This window comes from Pteropus alecto, unplaced genomic scaffold (assembly GCF_000325575.1).
Source record: "Pteropus alecto unplaced genomic scaffold, ASM32557v1 scaffold5, whole genome shotgun sequence".
Classification (NCBI taxonomy): domain Eukaryota; kingdom Metazoa; phylum Chordata; class Mammalia; order Chiroptera; family Pteropodidae; genus Pteropus; species Pteropus alecto.
Genome location: NW_006441953.1, coordinates 10,900,992 through 10,908,658, shown reverse-complemented (window position 1 = coordinate 10,908,658; position 7,667 = coordinate 10,900,992). Strand labels below are relative to the sequence as shown.

The following is a 7,667-nucleotide window of genomic DNA, read 5'->3' as shown; positions in this document are numbered from 1 at the left end:
TTAACTTGTTCTGGTTTTCTTTTTGGGCATGCCCATCACCCATATAATGTATATAGGCATACCACATTTTATTGCCCTTATCTTTATTGTGCTTCACAGATACTGTTTTTTGTTTGTTTGTTTTTTAGTTTTTTTATTTGTTTGTTTGTTTTTACAAATTGAAGGTTTGTGGCAATCCTGCAGTGAGTGGGTCTATTGGTGTCATTTTTCCAGTAGCATTTGCTTGCTTTGCGTCTTTGTATCACATTTTGGTAATTTTTGCAGTATTTCAAAATTTTCATTATTTTATATTTGCTATGGTGATCTGTGACTGGTGATCTTTAATATTACTTTGTAATTTTTTTGGGGGGGGGTGCCACAAAATGTGGTCATATAAGATAGCAAACTTAATAAATATTTATTTATTTTGATGGCTTCACCAATGGGCCACTTTCCTCATCTGTCTTCCTCTCTTCAGGCATCCCTATTTCCTGAGACATGGCAAGATTGAAACTACAATCTATAACCCTACAATGGCCTCTAAGTGTTCAAGTGAAAGGAAGAGTCGCATGCCTCTCACTTTCAATCAAAAACTAGAAATGATTAAGCTTAGTGAGGAAAGCATGTCAAAACCTGGGGTAGGCCGAACGCTAGGCCTCTTGCACCAGTTAGCCAAGTCGTGAATGTAAAGGAAATGTTCTTAAAGGAAGTTGAAGGGACTACTCCAGTGAACACAGAAATGATAAGAAAGTCAGTCTTATCAATATAGAGAAGATTTTAGTGGTCTGGGTAGGAGATAAAACCTGCCATAGCATTCCCTTAAGCTAAAACCTAATTCAGAACAAGGCCTTAACTCTCTTCAATTCTATGAAGGCTGTGAGGGGTGAGAAAGCCACAGAAGGAAAGTTTGAAGCTAGCAGAGATTGGTTCATGAGATTTAAGGAAAGAAGCCATCTCAAAACCATAACAGTGCCAGGTGAAGCAATAAGTGCTGGTATAGAAGCTGCAGCAAGTTATCCAGAAGAACTATCTAATTAATGACGATGGCTGCACTAAACAACAGATTTGCAATATAGACAAATGGCTGTTTATTGGAAGAAGATGCCATTCAGGACTTTCATAACTAGAGAGGAGAAGTCAATGCTTGCCTTCAAAGGACAGGCTGACTCCCTTGTTAGGGGCTAATGCAGCTGGTGACTTTAAGTTGAAGTCAATGCTCATTTACCACTCCAAGAATCTTAGCGCCCTTATGAAATATGCTAAATCTACTCTGCTTATACTCTATAAATAGAACAACAAAGCCTGGATGATAAAACATCTGTTTAAAATATGGTTTACTGATTATTTTAAGCCCACTGTTGAGACCTGCTGCTCATAAAAAAAAAGAAAAAGATTACTTTCAAAATATTACTACTCATTGCAATGCACCCAGTCACCCAAGAGCTCTGACAGAGATGTGCTATGAGATTAATGTTATTTTCAAGCCTGCTAACGCAACAAACAATCTGTAGCCATGGATCAAGGAGTAATCTGCAATACATCAATAAACAATTTGAGACTTTTGAAACATTTACGCATGCATTTTTTCTTTTCTTTTATGAAAATAATGGGCTATATATGTATATATATTTTTACATTTCTAAATCACATTAAATTGCAAACTCTTAATGATAGGGAGCATGTCTTATTCACTTTTTCATTTAAATTATAGTGATACTGACTCAGAGTGTGACTAAATATCTTTTGGATAAATAAGACAATGAAGCAATTAATTCCATATTTGCAATGATGAAGAAACAAATTATTTTAATCAACCCTTTTGTGTGGGGAAAAAAGCACATTGGATGTGACAACTAAACAAAAGGTAAAATTTATAACTGTCCTTGACATAACTCCATTTCTAGTAAAATTCTATGATTCAAGGCAACTAGGTTTGACTCAATATAGTAAAGAAAAGCTTAGAATTTAGAAGATTCTTTTCTTCATATAGTACAAAAACTTTCAAAAATATTATTTTCCTAGAGACTCCAAGAAGTTAGACTTCATACTGCAAACAGAGCAATGATGACTTTGGTCTAGGCAGGAGCCAATGTTTCCCTAAAGCAATAAACATCTTTGATGGAACTGGGCTGGGGTGTGAGAAGATGGTTGGGAGGCTGGCATTATAGCAAAAGAAAAAACTATGCCATTTAATATTTTAGAAATACACTTCCTTTAAATACAATAAGTGACAGACAAAAAGATGCAATTGGTTTTAAAGTATCTAAAACATTACTGACAGGTTGACCTGTAGTATACCTTTCATTTTCTTTCTTATTTATAATTCGTGTTACAAGTGTAGCAAATTTCGGAACTTTGAAAAATAAAACAATTCATTTAATATCACATGTACAAGTTAATTGTGCTGTAATTAAAGATGTTATCTTAACACTAAAGTTGGCATCCAAAACACTTCATTTACATAGAACAAAGGTTGTTTTTCCAATTTTTTAAAAAGTAAATAATCAGATTGTCGATTGCCTGTCATGTTATATTCTGAATTCATGTTGTTGAGAAATGTTTTATTAAGTGGTTTTACTCTATTTCAAATAACAATAGTCAAAGAAATCTGAAATGTAAGATCGTGAGGAACACAATCCTCTTTCAATTGCACACAACAGAAAGCCTTGAGGGTCCTCAGCAGAAGGAAATGCCATAGCTCTTTTCAACAATGTTATTTATAGTGTTCTAGAGTGGATAATTTACTAGATTAAGTGGCAAGGCATTTTTATTTTCATTATATTGTTTTGTCACTTGTAAAGTTATATCATTAGTTTCCAGAGGTACATGGATCGTGTAAGAATATAAACTGGTTGAATTGTTTTTGTTTCTATTTTTGTGAAAAATGGCATAGGGATTTTGTTAGAAATTTCATTGAATCTATAGATCACTTTGTGTAGTATGGACATTTTAATATACTAAGTCTTCTAATCCCTGAACATGGATGTCTTTCCATTTGTTTATTTCTTGCTTTATTTATTTTTCTAATGTTTTATAGTTTTCAGTATACAAGTCTTCCACCTCCTTAGGTAAGTTTATTCCTAGATACTCTTTTCCTTTTGTTTGGCATTGTTGGTGGGAATGCAAATGGCGAAGCCACTACGGAAAACAGTATAGGGGATCATCAAATTTTAAAAATAGAACTATCATATGATACAGCAAACCTACTTGTGGATAATGATCCACAAGCATTGAAATGCACATCTTGCTACAATCATTTAACCTCAGCTTCTGATGTGGCTAACGAGACAGCCTCTCCGCAATCTTCAATTATGACTGCCATGCTGCCTTCATCTAATACCTAGTGCAGAAACTCAGTGCTTGGGAATTTTCCCATCTCCAACTCCCCGCAACCAAATTGAAAATAGGAATGACTTTTGCAAGGCTGAAGGTAAATAAGTAATGAAAGGGGACTATAACAAGCTACCTAAAAACTACTGTTGAGGCCAGACCTATCTTGGGGTCTCTTGCTAGATCAGTTCTTTGGTTTACATCAGCTCCGTGTAGTTTAGGGAAGATCACATTATCTTTCCCTTGACATCTAGAACCACTTATAATCTGGAAGACTTCCTCTCTGTTCTCCATCTCCTGTTTCTACCCAGATCCAGGGAGCAAGCTTTCCCTCAGTTTTCAAAAAAGGGATCTTATTTGTCCAGGATGAGTGACAATGGGAACATCAAATCCTTTAGGGAAAAACCACAGCAACCTAACTCACGGGGTTGCTCTCTGGCCCCATCACCCCTAAAGACAATAAAAAACAATAGTGGAACAGAAGCATACTGGGAAATAGGTCAGTCTTATCCACAGTCTTTTAATTCAGGTTTGAATGTTTATGATAGCCATGTTTATTTTGTATTATGCAAAGAAGTACTAAATAATGACAGTCATTTTGATATCTTCAGGTAGATTTAAATCTTTATAGTACTGAGTACATTAAGGTGAATAATATTAACTTAAAAAAAAATAAAAGGCAAATTGACCAAGTTAAGGCCCATTTAGTTCAGGAGTTTATAAAGACCTAAAAGTTAAATATCCTATTTTCACAACCATGAGGTTTAGGGAGAAATATTATGTGGGCACAGTGAATAGGAAATACAAAAGTATTAAATTTGATCTTTAGGCACTTAGTCTACATGACAAAAATCATATATGGCTTTTCTATTATTTAAATTCAATTATCTAGGAGGGATTCATTTTTTTTCCTCTAAAATAATAACTCATGAAGCTTTTGTCATGTTAATTTCCCCCCCCCCCAAATGATACCCTCAACATTTATCATGGTACTTGGCATTCACTAAACGTTTATTAAATGAATGCATGCAAAGTACTTCTTTCAAAATTATAAATGTTACTGACCACACCTATAGCTTTCTATCTAATTAAAGTATCATAATGTGGGGTGTGGAGAAGTACGATGTTCTTTCCTGATGGTAATTTCAAACATGACCTTCTTGAAAGATTTAAGAAAATATTTCTTAAGACTATGTTTTTTAATTTGTTCTAAACTCTATTTTTAATAACTTCCTTATATTCACTTAGAGTCTCTACACTCTTAGATACTTAAGTGGCTTTAGATTAAGATGATAGTTGGACATAAGCAAAGTGAAACTTTCGTGGCTCCTCTGTTACCCCACGGTAAAATCTTCCTCCATCTGCAAGGTCTACTTTACGTCTCTTCTGGGTTGGTAGTATTTTTTGTCCTAAATTGTTTATTAGGAAAGAATTTTACAAATATTACATTAGAGTTAACGGTGTAGCTGGAGAGCATTGCGCCTTCTCCAAGCTACACCGCAAGAGCCACCAATAGGATGGTGGAACTTGTGGCCCTTTCCAAGGCCACAGCTCTCGCAGCGTGCAGACGTCAGCCTTCGCATCTCTCTGTGCTTGTGGACGGGTTTGGTGATCCACTCGGTGTCAGGATTCCGTCTGATAACCTTATGGAATAGGTCAATGAGGATAACCTCAAAGAATTTTTATGTGGAATCTTCACCAAGCCAGTAAGAATTTGGGACTGTGAGAGCCCCACAGTGGCATCCTGCTCACTCCTCGGCAACAGACCTAAGGTTTCCAGCAAACTTTAGCTGGTTAACACCGTGGACAGGCATGCCGTAGGTTGCATCCTTAGGAACTTGGCATTTTTGCGTCCACCATGGCGCATACAAATCCTATGCATGACATAACCTTGCTTGGCCTTGTATCCCAGTCTGCGTGCTTTATAGGGCGGGTGGAACGGGGAACCTTGTGGAGTGCAGAGAGCTGACGGTACTGCCAGCAGCTCGCCCTGAGAAGAAAGCACACGACATCGGACTGCTTCTTCCTCCATAGCTCCTGGATGTACTTGTAAGCGCCCATCTAGGCTTACCTGATGGCTGAGGCCAGACAGAAAGGGGGTAATACTTTTTTTAATCTATCCTAAAAATGATCACATTATACTTTTATTATTATGCCTACCTGTCTGCCTTATTAGATTCTGAGCTCCCTGTAATTAAGCGCTTGTCTTCTTTGCTTTGGTAGCATCCAGGGTAGAGTTAACATATAAAAGATGCTTAACTGATGTTTGTAGAAAATAAAATAAATGAATGGATGAATGGATGGATGAATGAATGGAATCTTAATGAGGCAATAAATAAATAAATAATAAATGAGAGATATATTCAATTTTTCAGCAAGAGATTAAGAAATATTTTTTTTTACTATCTAACCTTTTCCGATCTTTTACTCTTCCATTCCTATTTACAATCATTTAAAATTATGATCTCACATTAATTTCACTTTTCATCCTATGAGAAGACTTTCCAGGGAGTAATACCAGTTTTCAAGTGGATAGACTGAACTGATAGCTTTTACAAGAAAAAACACATAGTTTTGTTTTTGTTTTTTGTTTTTTTTTTGTTTTGTTTTTTCCTATTGCAGGCATCAAGGACTTGGCAGAACCAACACAAAAAGGAAAAAAATATATATATATATATAATGAGCTTGAGTTTCTGCTTTTGTTTGCGAAATCCATATTTTCTATGCAGTGGTTGCCAGGAGACCTCTGAAGAGCTGAGAAGCATTAAAACTAATACATGTAACCTTCACAAGAGCCCTTCTCCAAGAATCTTTTCTTCTACACAAAGATATTATTAACTATATAGTTAATCTGAAATTACAAAGATTGCAATAGGAAAGATAACTGTCAGCATTTCAATTTCAGAAGTAACATTTCAATTTTCCTAGATTTAATCACATTATTTTAGGACCATATGGTGCATGAAGAATAAAGATGAAGATTGGCTGAAAAATTGCTGCTCCTTAGAATATAACTTAGGGACCATATTTGGGCAGTTTTTGTTTTTTTTTCTAGAAATGTTCCCAGTGATATATGCTGCATATATGACTTTTATAGCTATAAAATTCCTAAATGTTAATTTTTATTGGTTAGGTAACATGACTTTTTTTAGAAATGAATGAGATATTACTACTCCATATTAAACATAAAACTTCTTAAGAGGAAAGTGTGTAAAGCAAAAATTACTATAAATAAAATTGATATTTAGGAAGCTTGTGATCTCATCTGCCAAGCCGGCGTTCAGACCTGAGGTGATGCTGGGAATGGAATGCCCACATGACGGGGTTGGGCACCTACATCAGTCTTCTCATTTTGTTTTCCTGGTAACTGTCTCCTGATATTTCCTTTGCTCCCCAATGATGATGCCAGCTGCTGTTAATATGTAGCTTCTTTAATCCATCATCTGTGTGTTTTAAGATTCTCCAAAGATATGCCATGTCCAGTATAAATAAGGAGACAATCCCCTCTTCAATCTCTTTGAAATTTATCCTTTGTCAAGGAGACATAAAAGGGGTGCTGCTTGTGCCCCACAATCAGATTGTTATGTAGTTAAAGGAGCTCATGTATGTCCTTCCTATAGGCCTTTCTTCCTCAGGGTTCAGTTAGGAGACCATAGTAGTTTATCAGAGTTCTGATCTCTGAGATGAACACTGAGTACCATGAATTTCTTTCCCCCTTCTTTCACCCTACACTTTCTCCTTAATCTTATGGTCATTTACCTGAGCCTAGACTTAGGAGTCTTCCCAATAATAATAATATTGTATACTAATCTTGTGGCCATTGTTGATCAGTTGCTTCATTTGTACAATGAAGACATTAACCCAGCATTATTTGATATGCACAATTATTAGAAATCACTAAAGTCACCACAGATTAACATAAAGTATTGCATGAATCTGAAGTTTTTATTATTTTTCCATTTCCTGAGTGATAAAAGACATTTTAATAGACATGTATTGTGGAATATGCTTAGCTTACCTCAGGTGTCAACTGTGCCTCCAAACTATATTCAGTAGAATATAGAGGGTAATATGTGGAAATATGTATCAGAGTGTCTGGAATCAGAAAGTCTCTGTTAAAATATAAGTTCTATCACTTAAAAGCTTTGTAACTTCAGGCAATTTTCTTTCTGCATCTGCTTTTCAGTTTCATTATATGTAAAATGGTATAATAGTCAAGAGATTCTAGGGTCATTGAGAAGCTTACATGAGATTTTACACAGAAAGTACTTAGAACAGTGCCTGATACAAAGAAGTGGTCAACAAATGTTAGTTGTTATTACCAGGCCATTGTGTTTTTGTTCTTGATCCTGCCCAAG

At 35.5% G+C, this 7,667-nt stretch overlaps 1 pseudogene; it reads right to left on the bottom strand.

Annotated features, from left to right (window-relative positions):
- Window positions 1–4,763: 4,763 nt before the first annotated feature.
- LOC102896972 lies at window positions 4,764–5,386 on the bottom strand (annotated as a pseudogene).
- Between the last annotated feature and the right edge of the window lie 2,281 nt (window positions 5,387–7,667).